We start from the raw sequence: 16,909 nt of genomic DNA, 5'->3' as shown, positions 1-16,909 counted from the left end.
CCACCTCTTCCCCGCTACCACCTAAAGACTGCTCTCCCAGAGAACCCTGGGGAGGCTGCCCTGGGCACCAAGGGCTTGGCCAGGAAACAGTGCTTGAGAAAAAACACTGCACTGGCGGCAGGAGACCCGAGTTCTGCCCAGCTCACTGTGAGATCACTACCTCACCTGAGCCTCAGGGTCTCATTTATAAATCTAAAGATCCACTCACAGGGAAATGATTGAGGAAATGAAGATACATACACACAGTGGAAAGGACTGTCATTGTGGTCATTGTTGCCAGATGCCCATTCCCCTTTCTTTTGGTCTTAGCAGGGCTCACAAACGTGCACCTCTAAACTACATTTCCCAGCCTCCCTTGCAGCCAAGGACAAAAGCTCAGGATAGAAAGAGCCGGTGATGGGTGCATTTTCTGGATCACACACTTAAAGGGGAACTGCTTGTCCTGCATTTCCTCTTTCCTCTTCCCAGGGTCTAGGCTCCCCTTTTCAAGGGTGGTGAGCTAGCTTCTGCCATGCAGATGGGGACAACATATTGGAGGCAACAAGACAGGAGCAGCCTGGGTGCCTGGAAGAGGGGATGGAGCTGAGCTGCCCACCCCTGGATCACCACCTGCTCTCACATGAAAACCATACCTCCTGCCTTGTTTAAACCTCCGCTATGTGGTCTTGTTAAAGCAGCCAAACCAATATCCAAATGAGTGTTCATGCCATGGAGTACTCTGGGAACATTAAAAAGGACAAAGTAGCTCTATAAATACTTCTATGAAATGATCTCCAGGATATACTGTTGGATGAAAAATGCAAGTTGCCAAAAAAACACATAGAGGGTGACTCCATTTAGGCTACAGCAGGCGCAAACCTCCTGTGTACCCAGAGAAACATGTAGATTTCTGTATGTCCACATTCATACATGGAAAAGCACAGGAAAAGACCTGAAAGGATACATGCTAACTGACAACAGAGCAACTTTTCTCTGCACAGCGCTCCAGGATCAGGTCCTAGGGGGTCAAGTGAGAACTGTGATTGTTTCTTCAAACCACTCGTAATGAGACGGTAAGCGCGAATTTCTCAGCTCCCTTTCAGCCGTGATATCTTATGATTTTAAGCACATAGAATATAGACTTGACACTGACACCCTCCACCTCCCCTCACTCTTTGGAAGTTCCCAGGACATCCTGTTTAACCAAATTGATCTCCACCCCATCCCACCCATGCCTCCCTCTCCCCCAGCCAATGGTCCAGGTCTTTCTTCCTCCACTCCATTAAATTTCACCTTCCCTTTATCCATTTTCCTCTGTGTTGATCGTGAGCTTGGGAAGTATGTGATAGGCTAATCCCTGTTATGGGCTTTAATGCCTGATGTCTCAGCTGATGGCGTTTACCTGCCCCGGTCGCATCTCCTCAGTATACCCAGGCCCAGGTGTAGAAGCGGCATACAGCAGGTATACAATAAATATTCAAGGAAACAGAGATGAGGCTTGAAGACATTAGGCTAAGTGCAATAGGCCAGACACAAAAGGACACCATCTATTGTATGATTCCACTTATATGAAGTACCTGGAATAGCCTAAAATAGAGAGATAGAAAATAGAACAACGGTGGCCAGAGCCTGGGGGAATAGGGAAAGGGGGAGTCAGTGTTTAACGTATACAATTTCAGTTTGGGAAGACAGAAGCATTCTGGAGATGGATGATGGTGATGGGTGTACAACAATGTGCGTGCACTTAATGCCACTGAACTGCACACTTAAAAATGGTTAAAGTGGTAATTCTTAGGTATATTTTACCTCAATAAAAAAAATCAGTCAGAAAAAAAGAAAAAGAATACAAAGAGGGAGGGAAGGAGGGCGCAGCAAGCCTGTGATGGATGACGCTCTGAGGATGGAGAGGGCTTCCCAGTGCCCTTTGGAAAACGCCCAAAGCACTTTCCCATCTGCCCTAAAATTCTTAGTCCTGTAAACTTCCTTTCAAGCCACACTGAGCTAAGTGATAAATTGTGGGGTGTTAAATTTATATTAAGTGAAAATGTTACCTTCCAAAACCAAATTATTGCTGGAATGGAAAAAAGGAGGAAAAGAAGATGGTCATGGAACCTCAGGACACAGAACACTTCAAAAGGCCTTTCAAAGGTATTGAAGGTCAAGCAGTTACATGAAGACTGAAAAGTGGCAATGCATTTAGAGACTGGGAGGCCAGAGTGGCCTTTCCTGTACAGGCGCCTGGTGTGGTGGAAGCAGAACCCTGATGACCATGGATTACAATAGTCAGTGGTCACACACACACACACACACACACACACACACACACACACACACACTCATTCCAAAGACTGAGGTGTAATACATACGGTACCCTGTTAATTGAACAAAGCTGTTACAGAACTATATATATACATATGTGTGTGTGTATATATATATGTATATTACGATTTTAATTATGTTAAAATCAAAACAACAACCAAAGACACTAGAGGAAACATATCAAAAAAGGAACCATTGTTTTGGTACCCTTTATCTTCTTTTTCTATTTATAAATCTGACTTAATGAACACATGTTACTTTTATAACAACAGATAAAAATCCATGCCTTTGTGGAGCTACATTACAATGGTGGGGACCAGGCCATAAATAAATAAACAACATGTCAGGTGGTGATAACGCAGAAGAAAAATAAAGCACTGGGAGGGGGCCAGAGAGTGACAGGTAGAGGGACTGTTTAGTAGAGGGTCCTCAGGAAAGTGACAGCCAGCAGAGACCAGAAAAAATGGAGGGGGCAAGCCTTGTGGATATATGGGGGGAAGAGAAGAGGTAATCAACGATAATAAATAATTTATGTTCAAGGATATTCAATGCAACATTAGTTATGATAGTGAGAAATTAGAAACAACCTAAAGGATGAGTAAAAGGGGAATAGTTAAATAAAATATGGCACGTCCATATCATGGACTATTCCGCAGCACTTGGAGAATGCAAAATAAAACCACAGAAAGCCACACCCACCTTTCACATCCATAGGACTGATCTGATGATGGAGCAGGGTCAACCACAGTCACCTGGGAGAGGAGTGCTCGAAATCACTGCTGGGCAGGGCACGTCTTGGTCCAGCACTGCAGGAAAGCAATTTAACTACATATGTATCAAGAATCTCAGAAATATCTATTTTTGTTTAAGGGAATAATTCTCCTTCTAGAAATCCATCCTCAGATAGTTTTAAAATGGACAAAGCAAACCACACTCTTACTTATGATGGTGAAAAGTTGGAAATGGCCTATTATTCAACATTTAGGTATTTAAGTAAAATACGGTACATCCATATGATGAAATACTATGAGGCCATTAAAAGTGTGTTTTCAGAAAAATGATACAGGGCTTCCCTGGTGGCGCAGTGGTTGAGAGTCCACCTGCCGATGCAGGGGACACGGGTTCGTGCCCCGGTCCGGGAAGATCCCACATGCCACAGAGCGGCTGCGCCCGTGAGCCATGGCCACTGAGCCTGTGCTCCACAACGGGAGAGGCCACAACAGTGAGAGGCCTGCGTACTGCAAAAAAAAAAAAATGATACAAACTAATTTATATACAAAACAGAAATAGACCCACAGACACAGAAAACAAACTTATAGTTAACAAAGGGGAAACTTTGGGGGAGAGATAAATTAGGAGTTTGGGATTAACATATACATACTACTATATATAAAATAGATAATCAACAAGGACCTACTGTATAGCACAGGGAACTATACTCAATATCTTATAATGACCTAAAAGGGAAAAGAATCTGAAAAAGAATATATATGTGTATATGTGCATATATACATGGAACTGAATCACTTTGCTTATACCTGAAACTAACACATTACTAATCAACTATGCTTCAATTTAAACAATTATTACCCAAAAAATTTTTAATTTTATGTTTTCAAAGAGTTTTTTTTAATTCTACAGGAAAATGTTCATGATATAATGTTAAGTACAAAAAGAAGTCAATAGTCAAAACTGTATACAGTATAATATCATGAAGAAAAAGAAAAGTAAGTACCAAAAAAAATTTTTTAAAAAAAAGAAAGAAAAGTAAGTACTCTTAGGTAAAATGTGAAATAAATGTGTTCAAACTGTTATTCATAGCTGCCTCTGGGTAAGAATATGGGTGGTATTGTTATTGGGTTTTCTTTAGACTTCTGTACGCTTTCCTGAACTTTACAAGTCCTATACGAGGAGTGCATATTATTTTGATAACTATAAAAATAATAAAATTTAGGGAATTCCCTAGCGGTCCAGTGGTTAGGACTCAGTGCTTTCACCGCTGGGGCCAGAGTTCAATCCCTAGTCGGGGAACTAAGATCCTGCAAGCCACGCAGTGCATCCAAAAATAATATAATAATAATAAAATTTAAAAACTTAGAAAAATTACTCTCTGGGGAAAAAAACAGAATTGAACACGTGAAAAAGTGAAGCTAATAAGTGTAGAATATTCTTTTGATAAAACCGGCTCTCAAATTATTTTGTAATCAGACAGCCTAACGGGGGCCAGTTCTCAGGGTAAAATTATGATTTTTTTAGCTATTGTTTTTTATTTGTGTTTGTGTTCTAAGTGATGAGAGAGATCTGACCTGGTTCATAGGCTTTGAGGAAAGCACCAGAAGAGAGAAAGCCGTTGAAAATGCAGAGGACAGAGGAGCCACAGGTGAACTTGACTGCAGGCTAGCAAGGCCTGGTCGGTCCTCTTCAACTCACAAATAAAATGTCTCAACTGATAAAGAAATGTCACCCTGGCCAGTAAGAGAAGGAAAGGCCACACTCCCAAGGGTGGGGAGTGAGTCCTGGCTGCACTGAGAGACGCAAATGAGGCTGCCTCCACGCCACCATTGAAACAAAATAGCTGGGAGAGTCAGAAAGAAAGTGGGAGAAGCATTGGGCTTCCGCAGCCACTGCGTCTGCCTCAGGGCCCTGGGCTGCACTGGCAGAGGGGCAGACAGCTCCCCACTCCCCACCCACACCTTCCTCTCGCTCTTCTGGATTGAGACGTTTCACTCCCAGGACAGGTGTGGCCCTTGGTCCAGTGCGAAGAGAGGGGAAATGGGAAGGGCACGGAGAGGGCTGGGGAAGGCAAAGGTAGGAGGCAGGCTGACTGGACCGAGTGACAAGAGACAGATCAGAGAAGAAACGACAGAACCAGAATCCCTTTGACAAATGCCCACAAGACCCTAAAAACCAGCCAAGGGTGAATGGACAAACAAGCTGTGGCACAGCTGAACAACAGAACGCTGCTCAGCAGTAAGAAGGACCAAATGTGGACACGAGCAGCACCTTGGATGAATCCCAAAGACATTATGCAAAGTCAGAGAGGCCATTCTCAAAAGGTCACATACTGAACGAGTCCATTTATATGACAGTCTCAGAGAGAAGAAACCACGGTGATGGACAAGAAATCGGGGTAGTTGCCAGGGGTCCTGGGTGGGGATGAGGGGTGGGTGCCTATGTGAGGAGTCTTTTTGGAGGGATAGAACTGATTGGGGGGATGCTTACAAGAATCTATACTTGTGCTAAAATTGATAGACGTGTGCACCAATAGAAAAAAAGGCAATTTTAGTGTACGATCATTATTAAAGTAAAATGACTAATTAAAAACATAAATAACCTGGATGAGAGAAAACAGATCAGTGGTTGCCAGGAATTGATGGTGGAGTGACTATAAAGGATCCGCAGGAGGGAATCTGGAGAGGGGGCGGGTGACACAAATGTTTTGTGTCTTGACTGTGGTGGTTCCATGACAAAGCATTTGTCAGAACTCAAGAACTATACCCCAAAGAGTAAATTTTACTGTATGTAAATTAAAAAGCAAATACGTAAAATTTTAAAGCTTTAATAAAAAGGTTTTTGTAACTGGGCCAGGGGTATGCACACTAATTTACGTTCCAAGATCTACATTTTACCAGTTTCTTAAAGAAGAAAACTAATCAAATGAAGTGAAGTCAGTAATCAAATTTAAAATAGAAGAAACCTTTGGTTTTCCATTGTCCATTGTGTTAACAGCAATACCTAACGAACAAAGACTTCTTATCTTAGGGATAGTTTTTGAAATTTTGAAAACTAAAATATGTCTTATGAGCATTCAAGATGAAAAAAACAGGTGTACCTCAAATTTCTGAATAGTACCATCCACCAGAAAGTAATGGAACTTTTTTTTTTTTTTAAAGAATCTTGATGGGAGGGAAAAGAAGCCCAAGACTTTGCTACCCAACCAATTTGTTTTTCATTGAGAGGGCAACACAAAGACAGTTTCAGATATGTAAGCCTCAGAAAATATATCACCCACATGTTCCTGCTAGAAAAAAAAGATATTTCAAGACATGTGTTAGTCATCTGAGAGATGAATCAAAATGGAGAATTCAAGAAAGGAGATGAAATAGTACAAAAGGATTAGTGACAAACTTTAAAATCAGTTAAAACCTCGAAGTATAATTACCAAATTAATGCAAAAAGAAGAAAGAGGATTGTTTGTTTCAAATAACGGAGGAAAATTAAACTGGATTGTTAAACCCCGATTAAATGAACACATCTAAAAAGAGAATGTAAAATAAAATAAAATAAAATAAAGTTAAAAAAAAGTAAAAAAAAATAATAAAAAAAGAGAACGTAGATGTAAAAATTCAAAGTACAATACAAGCAACTACATTCAACAATCTACCAAGAGAACAACTCTCTTTGATTTACTAGGCTTGACGTCAGAAACACAGGAATCATTTAAGATGAGGTCTGATGATGTAATCCAGCACTTCAGTGTCAAATTTCTTAAAGATCTACTTAATGTTTGCTAACAATTACTCAATGAATTTAAACATATTCTTAATGTAAAATCTCTGAGAAAATTAAGAATAGAACGACATTTTTCTAACATGGTAAAGAATATCTCTCTCAAACCAACAGCCAAACTGTTAAAATCAGCTATACGTTACAACGTGGATGATCCTTGAACACACGATGACAAGTGAAATAAGCCAGTAACAGAAGGACATACTGTATGATTCCACTTATATGATTCTTAGAGTAGTCAAATTCATAGAGACAGAAAGTAAAAGGGTGGTTGCCAGGGGCTGGGGGAGGGGGGATTGAGAAGCTAGTGTTTAATGGGTCTAGAGTTTCGGTTTCATAAGAGGACGAGAGTTACTGAGATGGATGGTGATGATGGTTGTACAGCATCACGAATGTATTTAATACCACTGAACACTTAAAAATAATTAAGATGGTAAATATAAGAATTTTACCACAATAAAAAATTCTTTTAAAGACTAGACAGGAATAAACAAAAATAATAATGTGTTAGGGGTTCTGAGTGATTATTCTCCCTTATCAAACTATCCATAATGATATGTCTTTTTTTTTTTTTGCGGTACGCGGGCCTCTCACTGTCGTGGCCCCTCCCGTTGCGGAGCACAGGCTCTGGACGCGCAGGCTCAGCGGCCATGGCTCACGGGCCCAGCTGCTCCGCAGCATGTGGGATCTTCCCGGACCGGGACACGAACCCATGTCCCCTGCATCGGCAGGCAGACTCTCAACCACTGCGCCACCAGGGAAGCCCTGATATGTCTCTTATAATTTAAAAAATAAATGGAAAAGCCAGCTCTGAGAATGGTAATAACAACTACATTTAATTAGCCCCTACTATGTGCCCGCTGCTTGGTAGCTACTGCTGAGGCGTTGTCTAATCCTCAGGTACTCTACAAAGTGGACGCGTTTGTTTGATACTTGACGAAAGCGGGTCTTATGAGGACTATGTGAAGCCATTCACGGACCTTTTTAAAGAGACGAGCATCTGTGGAGGATGTACTGGGTTCCTGGGAGGGCCTCTGATTGAGCTCCTACTATGTGCCCGTCCGTGCTGGATGGGGCAGGCAGTCCAGGCAGACAGCGACAACAAAGAAGGCAGAGTCATTTGGTGGAGCGTTGGGACCGCCCCGGGGAGCGCTGTGCGCTTGATGTTGCGAGGAGCCCATGAGGGTTTATAAGGTAGGAGTGGGGTAAGAGAGGATTATGCTTAAACGTTAGAGGCTGCGGGGAGAGTGAACAGCGCTGACGACGTTCCAAAGTCTCTAGTTCAACGGTGAATAGCTGGCGGTGAGAGGCTGATAGGAGCAAGGACATCCGCGAAGGTGGCCCAATCAGGGGAGGGCTCACAGAGCCGTGGGACATGGGCTCGGCCCTGAAGGGTGAGCCACACAGGGCAGGTGGAGAGCCCCAGGGGTAGGGTCCTGCAGCGCAGCAGTGCTCTCCAGGGCTTGTAAAGGTGAAAGGTGGAAGTTGCTGACCGGCCATCTGTAGAGACTGGTTACTTCAGAGACCAGCCTTCATATACAACACTCTGCAGAGGTTTCAAAGAACGCAGCGACAAACGTAGAACAGGATCTTAAACTGAACCACGTGAAATTGCCCTTTTGTACTTTATAAAAGCAGCCACACATCAGCAATTTCATACGGCTCAATCCGAGATATAGTGCAGTCCCTCCTTGTTTAAAAGGAAAGGAAAAAGCAAGTGTGTGTGTGCAGGTACACTAGAATAACAGGAAAACACTGCAGCGGGATGGAATTGGGTGGGTCAGGGAGGTGGGAGCTTTTACTTTCACTTCCGCAACACACTTCTATAGGGCTTAAATTCATCACAATTCATATGGTGATTATTTTTTGACAGGAAGGAAAGTTAATTAAATATGAAGGTTGAATTAAGGATGTTTTAACCCTCAAGGCTGACCTGGTTCTGATCTTGGTCCTGTATCCACTGGATGATCTCAGTCACTTACTTCTTTTGTGAAATGGGGGGGCGCTGATTAGATCAGGGAGTCCCAAACACAGACACAAATGAAAATCTCCTAGAGACCTTTGCAAAAAGTAAAAAGAAGAAGAAAGAAGGGCAGAAGATCTAAAAAGACAGTTCTCCAAAGAAGACACAGATGGCCAACAGGCACATGAAAAGATGCTCAACATTGCTAATTAACAGAGAAATGCAAATCAAAACCACAAGGAGGTATCACCTCACACTGGTCAGAATGGCCAGCATCAAAAAGTCTACAAATAATAAATGCTGGAGAGGGTGTGGAGAAAAGGGAACCCTCCTACACTGTTGGTGGGAATGTAAACTGGTACAGCCACTATGGAGAACAGTATGGAGGTTCCTTAAAAAACTAAAAATAGAGCTACCATATGATCCTGCAATCTCACTCCTGGGCATACGTGGAGAAAAACATAATTCGAAAAGATGCATGTACCCCAGTGTTCACTGTGGCACTATTTACAACAGCCAAGCCATAGAAGCAACCTAAGTGTCCATCGACAGATGAATGGACAAAGCAGATGTGGTAAATATAAACAATGGAATATTACTCAGCCATAAAAAAGAATGAAATAATGCCATTTGCAGCAACGTGGATGGACCTAGAGATTATCACATTAAGTGAAGTAAGTCAGACAGAGAAAGACAAATATGATATCACCTGTATGCAGAATCTTTAAAAAAAGGATACAAATGCACTTACAAAACAGAAATAGACTCAGACACAGAAAGAAAATTTATGGTTACCAAAGGGGGTGGGGAGAGGGAGAAATTAGGAGTTTGGGATTGACATATACACACCACTATATAAAAAACAGATAACCAACAAGGACCTACCGTACAGCACAGGGAATTATACCCAGTATCTTGTAATGACTTATAATGGAAGACAATATAAAAAAAGAATATACACATATATATATATATATATAACTGAATCACTTTACTGTGCACCTGAAACTAACACAACATTGTAAATCAACTAGATTTCAATATTTTTGAAAATGCAAAAAAAAAAAGGAAACAATTCAGCAGGCCTGGGAAGCTGCATTCTTACCAGTCCCTCCCCAGGTGACTCTGATGATCAACCAGGGATGGGAATCCCTGGCCTGAAGAGGCCATAATTTTCCTTCCAGCCCTAACATGACTTTATTCCATCTCAGTTGCTGTTCCCATCATCCCCCTTCCACTGAGTTTAGCGCCAACCCAATAAGACATCCAACTCCGTATCACAGCAGTGTCATAAAGAGCCCTTCTAGCACCCAGTCTCTTCAGAGAGGAAGAACTGGAGCCAGGGGCTTCCCTGGTGGCGCAGTGGTGGAGAGTCCGCCTGCCGATGCGGGGGACACGGGTTCGTGCCCCGGTCCGGGAAGATCCCACGTGCCGCGGAGCGGCTGCGCCCGTGAGCCATGGCCGCTGAGCCTGCGCGTCCGGAGCCTGTGCTCCGCGACGGGAGAGGCCACAGCGGTGAGAGGCCCGCGTATCGCAAAAAAAAAAAAAAAAAAACTGGAGCCAGAGCATGGAAAAAAAAAAAAAACTTTAATGCTCAAATGCTTCAAATGGATTAAGCATTTGGTTTTACTTGGTTTATTATTTTTTTCCGTGAATACAAACCATTTTGCATTTTGGAATCCTTCTGCAAATACAAAGCAGTTTGTCTTTGTGTTTGCTCATTTAAAAACAAATATTTGCCTGCCAAGCAAATACTGTCTCTTAGGATGTGCTATTAATAGGATAATTAGGCAGCCGGTAATGAAAAGGATTGCTGGTAATTATGGCAAGATTTGTTTTGGCATTTGAAGGCAGCAATGGAGGCTGGAGTGCTAAAATCTACCTTAGAGTTAATGAGTACAATTAGAACACACCTGAAAAAATAGCCCAGCTAATGAACACTTCACTCCACTTTTAAAGTGACAGCACTCAGTGGCTCCCTAGGCTGCTTGGGCAATCCCAGCCCTGATGTTTCCAAAGTGACAGGGGGCGGGTTGTGGACACAGCAGAGAACTTGAATTTGCCCAGTCTCAGTTTTCAAAAGAGCTCGCTGTCGATGAGCTCTTTCCTCTCACCTCTACTCATCCCATGTTTTGTTTGAAAGCAAGTTCAAACAAAATGTATTTTCTCATTTGAGTTGCATCATAACCCTTTGAAATAGATAAGTGAAGTTTAGGGTTTTTTTAAAGGAGGGTGTTTCTTGCCATTTGGGGGATAAGGAAGTTGAGGACCAGAGATGCCCAGGGGTTGCCCAAGGTCAGAGATGAGATGAGGTCAGAGGCATTGATGAGGTCAGGGGTCAGAGCCTAGGTCTAAGAAAAATTAGAGAATGATTCCGAGAAAAGTAGTTTTCTAATTCCTGTAGGGGTCCCCACATCTGCACAAAATGCTAAACTTGCTGGGTCCTCTTTAAAGCAGCCGCCCTCCAACTTGCAACCCTGGTTAACTTCCCTGTAACAAGGTAGGGTCTGAAATAACTAAAATCATTCCACTCAAAAGAGATTCCCAAACGTATCCTTCTCCCTCTCCCCTGCTGGCCTTCTCCCTCTCGTGGCTCATTCTCAGGGAGGTTTGTCTCTGTGAGCAGGTGCACGTGTGGGCATGCTGGGCCTGGGGGAACATACCGGCCAGTGAGTGTGTGTCTGCATGAGCTCTTGGGGGCTGGGCATGGAAATCTAGCGTACACACACACACACACACACACACACACACTCCCTGGGGATAAGCATGTGCACAGTGAAGAGAGGAAGGAAAATGGCAGCCTCTCTAAGGAAGGCTCTGCAAAATAAGGTAAGTTATTCAACCTCTCTAAAGTCTTAGTTTCTTCATCCCAAGAAATGGGAAAAGAATTGGCATCCACTGTGTAGGTCTGTCATTAAGGATACAGTGAGTCAAAGTATAAAGCATGCCCGGCCCATAGTCACCACCATAATTATTGCTATGATAGAGGCTATTGTAAAACGTTCTCTCTTGCTGACCCTGTGTAGGGTGGGTCACACATTGGCACTGTCTCATTCAGACCTCTGGGGCAGTTCGGTGGGCCAATGAGGAAAGGAGGGCTGGAAACTCAAGGGAGACCACACCCTTCTAGGATTCATGAACCCTGTTCTCTATGCAGGGCAAATCTAAAACCAGAATCCTGCCAGAACAAATGTAGAGGCTCAAGCCTGAGATTTTAGGTCGTCTCCTCCTGTACTGCACCCTCTAGCATCTTTGTCCTCAACTGCAAACAGCAGCAGCAGCTAACAATTCACCAGGCACTGTGCACATACTCTCAAGCACAGCATTTATTGTTCACAGCACCTCCACGAGGCAAGTCTCATCATCTTCTTAAGAATGAGGAAATTGGGGCTCAGAGAGGTTAGGTAACATGTCCTAGGCCACACAGCCTGTCAAGGATCAGGCCAGGATTGAACCTGAGCCGAGTAGCCCCAAGGCCAGGCGCTTTCCAACCCACACAAAGTCATATATTGTCCATGGTCCAAAGTCTCCTGCTGAGAACTTGAGGACTTGGGGTCACTATGATGACATTCCTGGGAATTGTCAGAACTCTGGACTACCCCATGGCCCATTAGCATTAGAAATTACAGGGACAGGACTTGCATTTTGTTAACTAAACTCAAAGAAGACTACCCCTCACATAAAAGCTGAAATCTATGTCCCCTGCAATAGCTGGATCTGCACTGATTAATTAGAAAATTGCATTTATATAACCCTTTAATCTGTATTTATGTGTTGCTAAGGGTGCAGCGAGCTGGACGGGGAATTACAACCAGATTAGCTTTGATCCATAAGCAGCCTGGATTGGAGCTGCTTTCTGTGCTGAAAGAGGAGAATCAAAAGGATTTGGGGCAGGGATCCCCAGTGAGGACTCTATCCCCCTCTCCTGCCTTGGACCCAATGAGTTTGGGGCCTTTGAGGGTTACCCAGTAAAACCCACATGGCCTCCTTGGTCAGAATAAGGGGTGAGATTACCCAAAGAGCTAATTTCCAGCTGAGTTTGACCCTTGGTTTCCTAAACAAAATTGGTATTATTCTTTGCAACACGTGTTCAGCAAGATTAAAGATCCGTCAACCTGCACAGCTTAGTTCAAGCTGTATTGGAAGCAGCCCACGTCCTCCCAGAGTGAGGGAAGGGAAGTGGGAGGGCACAGGGCCTGAAATCCTGTTTATTGAATTAGAAAGACCCTTAATGGATAAAGGGTACTGATGTAGGGATCTTAATGTGTTATGATGTTTTGAGGAAGCTACTGGATCTCAAAAATCATTTGAAAATCATTTGAAACTATTTCAGTTGTGGTTGCCATTTTTTTTTCTTTCTCTTTTTAAAAAGTTGGATCAACAGATGGGCATAGGTGGGGGAGATGTGGCTGAGAGGGTCAGTTCCCTTCTTCAGCGTCTGACTCTGGAGCCGTTTGGCGTGGGAGTCAATGAACACGGGGTCTAGGTTACAGATGGGGTGGAGAGGGGTGCAGGCTGTGCTCATGGGTACTGTGGGGAGGAAGGCAACACAGCTGGAGTTTGACACCAGAGCAAGGAGCCTCCCACTCTTCCCACCATTGCCAGGAAGTTCAATTCCATTCGTCTAGTGAGGCCAAAAGTTGTTGACCTTGGCCAGTCTGTTGTCTTCCCTGGGCCTGTCCTTCATCAGTTATGATGAAGGGAGTGGACTGAATGACTCATGAGGCTTATTCCAGCTCTAATATTCTGATCTTATAAGCATCACCATGGATCTCATAGCCAATCAGAGCAGCAGTTCCCCAAACTCTCTAATACTCCATAGCAGGGGGAGAACATTGTGGTTTAAGAGCGTGCGTTCCGCAGTCAGCCTGCTGGAGAGAAACCCAGCCGGGCTCCCTCTGTCTGAAGCTCCTTAACCCTGGCTCTGTTTTCCTCCCCTGCAATATGGCAATGATAGTAACAGCACCTGCATCACAGAGATGAAGTGAGAAGTAGATGATTAAATACATGCAATGTGGTTAGAATAGTACCTGGGGCCCAGCAGGCACACTTGATCAGTGGAAGCTGTGATTATCATCACCCTCCTGACACAGGCCACAGTGCCCTCCCCACCAGGTGCCACTCACTGGGGCCTGAGTGCACAAACCTTGGACAGCTCCTGGGTTGCTCTGCAACTTGACAAGGGCTGCCCGCGTGATGTTTCCTGGAGGAAACATCGTGTGCAACCTATGGCCTGTGAGCGGCTTCCCAGTTTCTACCCTGAGGTCATTTTACTCTGCTTCCTCTCGTGGGATCCTCAGTGAAGACGAAAACCAAAGTTTCTCCCCATACCCAGCATTCCTGATCACATTCATACTCACACTCTTTTTTATTTTTTGTTTGTTTGTTTGTTTTGTTTCGTTTTGTTTGGCCGTGTTTGGGCCTCTGTTGCTGTGTGGACTTTCCCTAGTTGCGGCGAGCGGGGGCTACTCTTTGTTGTGGTGCGTGAGCTTCTCATTGCGGTGGCTTCTCTTGTTGCAGAACACGGGCTCTAGGCGCGCGGGCTTCAGTAGTTGCAGCACATGGGCTCAGTAGTTGCAGCATGCGGGCCCTAGAGTGCATGGGCTTCAGTAGTTGTGGCTCGCGGGCTCTAGAGCGCAGGCTCAGTAGTTGTGGCGCACGGGCTTAGTTGTTCCACAGCATGTGGGATCTTCCAGGACCAGGGCTCGAACCTGTGTCCCCTGCATTGGCAGGAGGATTGTTAACCACTGCGCCACCAGGGAAGTCCCACTCACACTCTGTCTTATCCTGGGTATTTGACACAGAAAGTACATGTTCTATGCTTTCCAAGGGGCCCAATGGCACTTCCAAATTGGAAAACAACCCAGTGTCTCATGGAAGCAGAGAGAGCTTCTTGGGGTGGATGTGAGTGGGGTGATGCTATGGAAAGAGCCCTGGGGCAGGAGACAGAGGACAGGGGACGGGTCTTCTGCTCCACCTGACTTGCCCTGTCTGGGCCTCCCTGTCCCTGTCTGTGAAGTTAGGTATGAGGCTGGATCACTCTTTCCCAAGGTGTTTTCAGCAGGGCACCAGTCCCAGAAATGCTCTGTCGGGGGAAAAAAAAGTTTGCCCAAAGTGTGTGTGTGTGTGTGTGTGTGTGTGTGTGTGTGTGCGTGTGTGTGTGTGTATACACACACGTATATGTCTATATCGGGAAATGGGGCTATTATATCCCCTTCTTGATGATGAGCAAGACTCATTAGTGTATTAAAGGCCCTGAGAGATTCTACATGATAAAAACAAAATTGTTTAGTTTCACTTTACCCAGGGGTTTACAAGAGTTTCTGCCAACAATCCTCTTTTCAAGTGAGTCCCTCCTGACCTCCTATGGAATTAGATGGAGGCCTCTGATCTTTCCTGGCCCCAACAGACTGTGCCTCCTCCCCCAGGAAACAATAAATAAACATGCAGCAAGATGCAGCCATCCCAAGAAGAAGTGTTTCAGTGTCCTCATTTCTTGGCCTGAGGCAGAAAAAGAGAAGAGGAAACTAAAACCATGTGACCAGCCTTGCATACTGTCATAAAAGGACCCCATGGCCCCCTGACCCAGGGCATCATGGAGAGAGGGGAGAGGGAGTTCAAGGAAGAGTCAGGAAGCCCAGCATGAGTCGCCCACCATAAATAAATAAATCAGGGGGCCACCCTCAAAGCAGGTCACATTGGGTTATTTGAGCAAGGCTGCTAGACATCTGGACGTTTCTGTTAGCCCTCACCCCTCCTGTTGCCATAAATTTAAGCTAATCCTTTGGGGCCCAGGATCATAAGAATAATCCTCACATCTGTGTGGGCTTTTCAGCTTTCAAATCTCATTCACAGCATTATCTCATTAGCTCCCCTCAATGCCTACAGGAGTGACTCAGGGATGGTCATCCCCATTTGGCAGCGAAGATGCTGCAGTCCACAGAAGGAAAGTGACTTTCTCAAGGTCACACAGCAAGGCAGTAGAGAGCTAAGATTAACTCCCATGTCCCCTGATCCCCAGCCCAGAGCTCTCCCACGAGCACAGTGCCAGCTTACAGAGAACGCCCTGGGGCACATACTTCATCCCCTGCAACCATATGAGAATGGAATGTCGGTAGAAAGCTATGGCGGGAGGACCATGGGCTTTAGAATCAGACGACCCAGGTTCAAATCTCAGCTCCAGCTTCCTGGTCATCAAACCTCAGACAATGTGGTCGAGCTCTCTACATCAGCTCTTCACCGCAAACATGGGGAAGAAAACCCTGCCTTGAGGGCCACCTGCTTCATCTGCTCTCCATCTCTCTCCTCTTCTGATAAGGACCCCCCCCCATCTTGGGGAAACTGTTCTTCCCCACAACTCTAACCATGTAGCTCTGAAAGGAGCAGCCCATTCCAGTGGTCCCACCTGCCTGACTATGGGAGTGGGCACACAACCCAGCCAGGCCAATTGGAGGCCTCCCCTGAGAGTATTTCGGGGTAGGATAGGGAGGGTGGGAGGGAGGGAGACGCAAGAGGGAAGAGATTTGGGAACATATGTATATGTATAACTGATTCACTTTGTTATAAAGCAGAAACTAACACAGCATTGTAAACCAATTATACTCCAATAAAGATGTAAAAAAAAAATATTAAGGAGAAACTTAAAAAAAAAATGAAATAAAGGAAGACACCCCTTCCCTTTCTGGGGGTAAAGCTGAGAAGATGTGACCCCAGACTCATGGGCAAAGCTGACCTGAGAGATTGAAGCTGGTGTGCAGAGGGAAGCAGGGCAGAGATGGGGAGAGAGCCCTGGGGCATCTGAGGCCCGGGATGCAATCAACCCTGAGGCCCCTGCCCTTCCCATGGGTGGGTCACATGAGCCTGTGAATCAGATAGGCAGGCCCTCCATCCAGCCCCTAGGATCCAGACTGTATTGAATGTGTAACAGATGGGATTACCACCCACACTGCTCACTTGGAGGGGCCCTACCGGCTCAAATTCCAGGAAAACAGGCAGCCATCTAGGAGCTTCCCAAATAGCACTCCACATAGTGAACAGAAGATCTGAGTTGCTCAGCTTCTGTGGACTACTAGAAACTCAGAGCTTAAAAGAATTTAAAGATTGGAGTCCTGACCTCCCATTTGAACATATGGGTGAGAA

At 44.7% G+C, this 16,909-nt stretch overlaps 1 long non-coding RNA gene across 1 annotated transcript in view; it reads right to left on the bottom strand.

The window, feature by feature from the left end:
* The window catches only part of LOC111177596 (uncharacterized), a 150,532-nt gene that overhangs the window by 96,245 nt on the left and 37,378 nt on the right, over nt 1-16,909 (bottom strand). The window contains exon 2 of the long non-coding RNA XR_016392058.1: nt 2,998-3,104. This is a non-coding gene — a long non-coding RNA (uncharacterized LOC111177596). The remainder of the gene's footprint in view (nt 1-2,997; nt 3,105-16,909) is intronic.

This window comes from Delphinapterus leucas, chromosome 2, assembly GCF_059928025.1.
Source record: "Delphinapterus leucas isolate spDelLeu-1000000601 "Yukka" chromosome 2, BTC_Dleu_Yukka2, whole genome shotgun sequence".
In the NCBI taxonomy this organism is placed as follows: Eukaryota; Metazoa; Chordata; class Mammalia; order Artiodactyla; family Monodontidae; genus Delphinapterus; species Delphinapterus leucas.
Note: the sequence above shows the minus strand (reverse complement) of the source record. Positions and strands in the feature narration are given on the sequence as shown.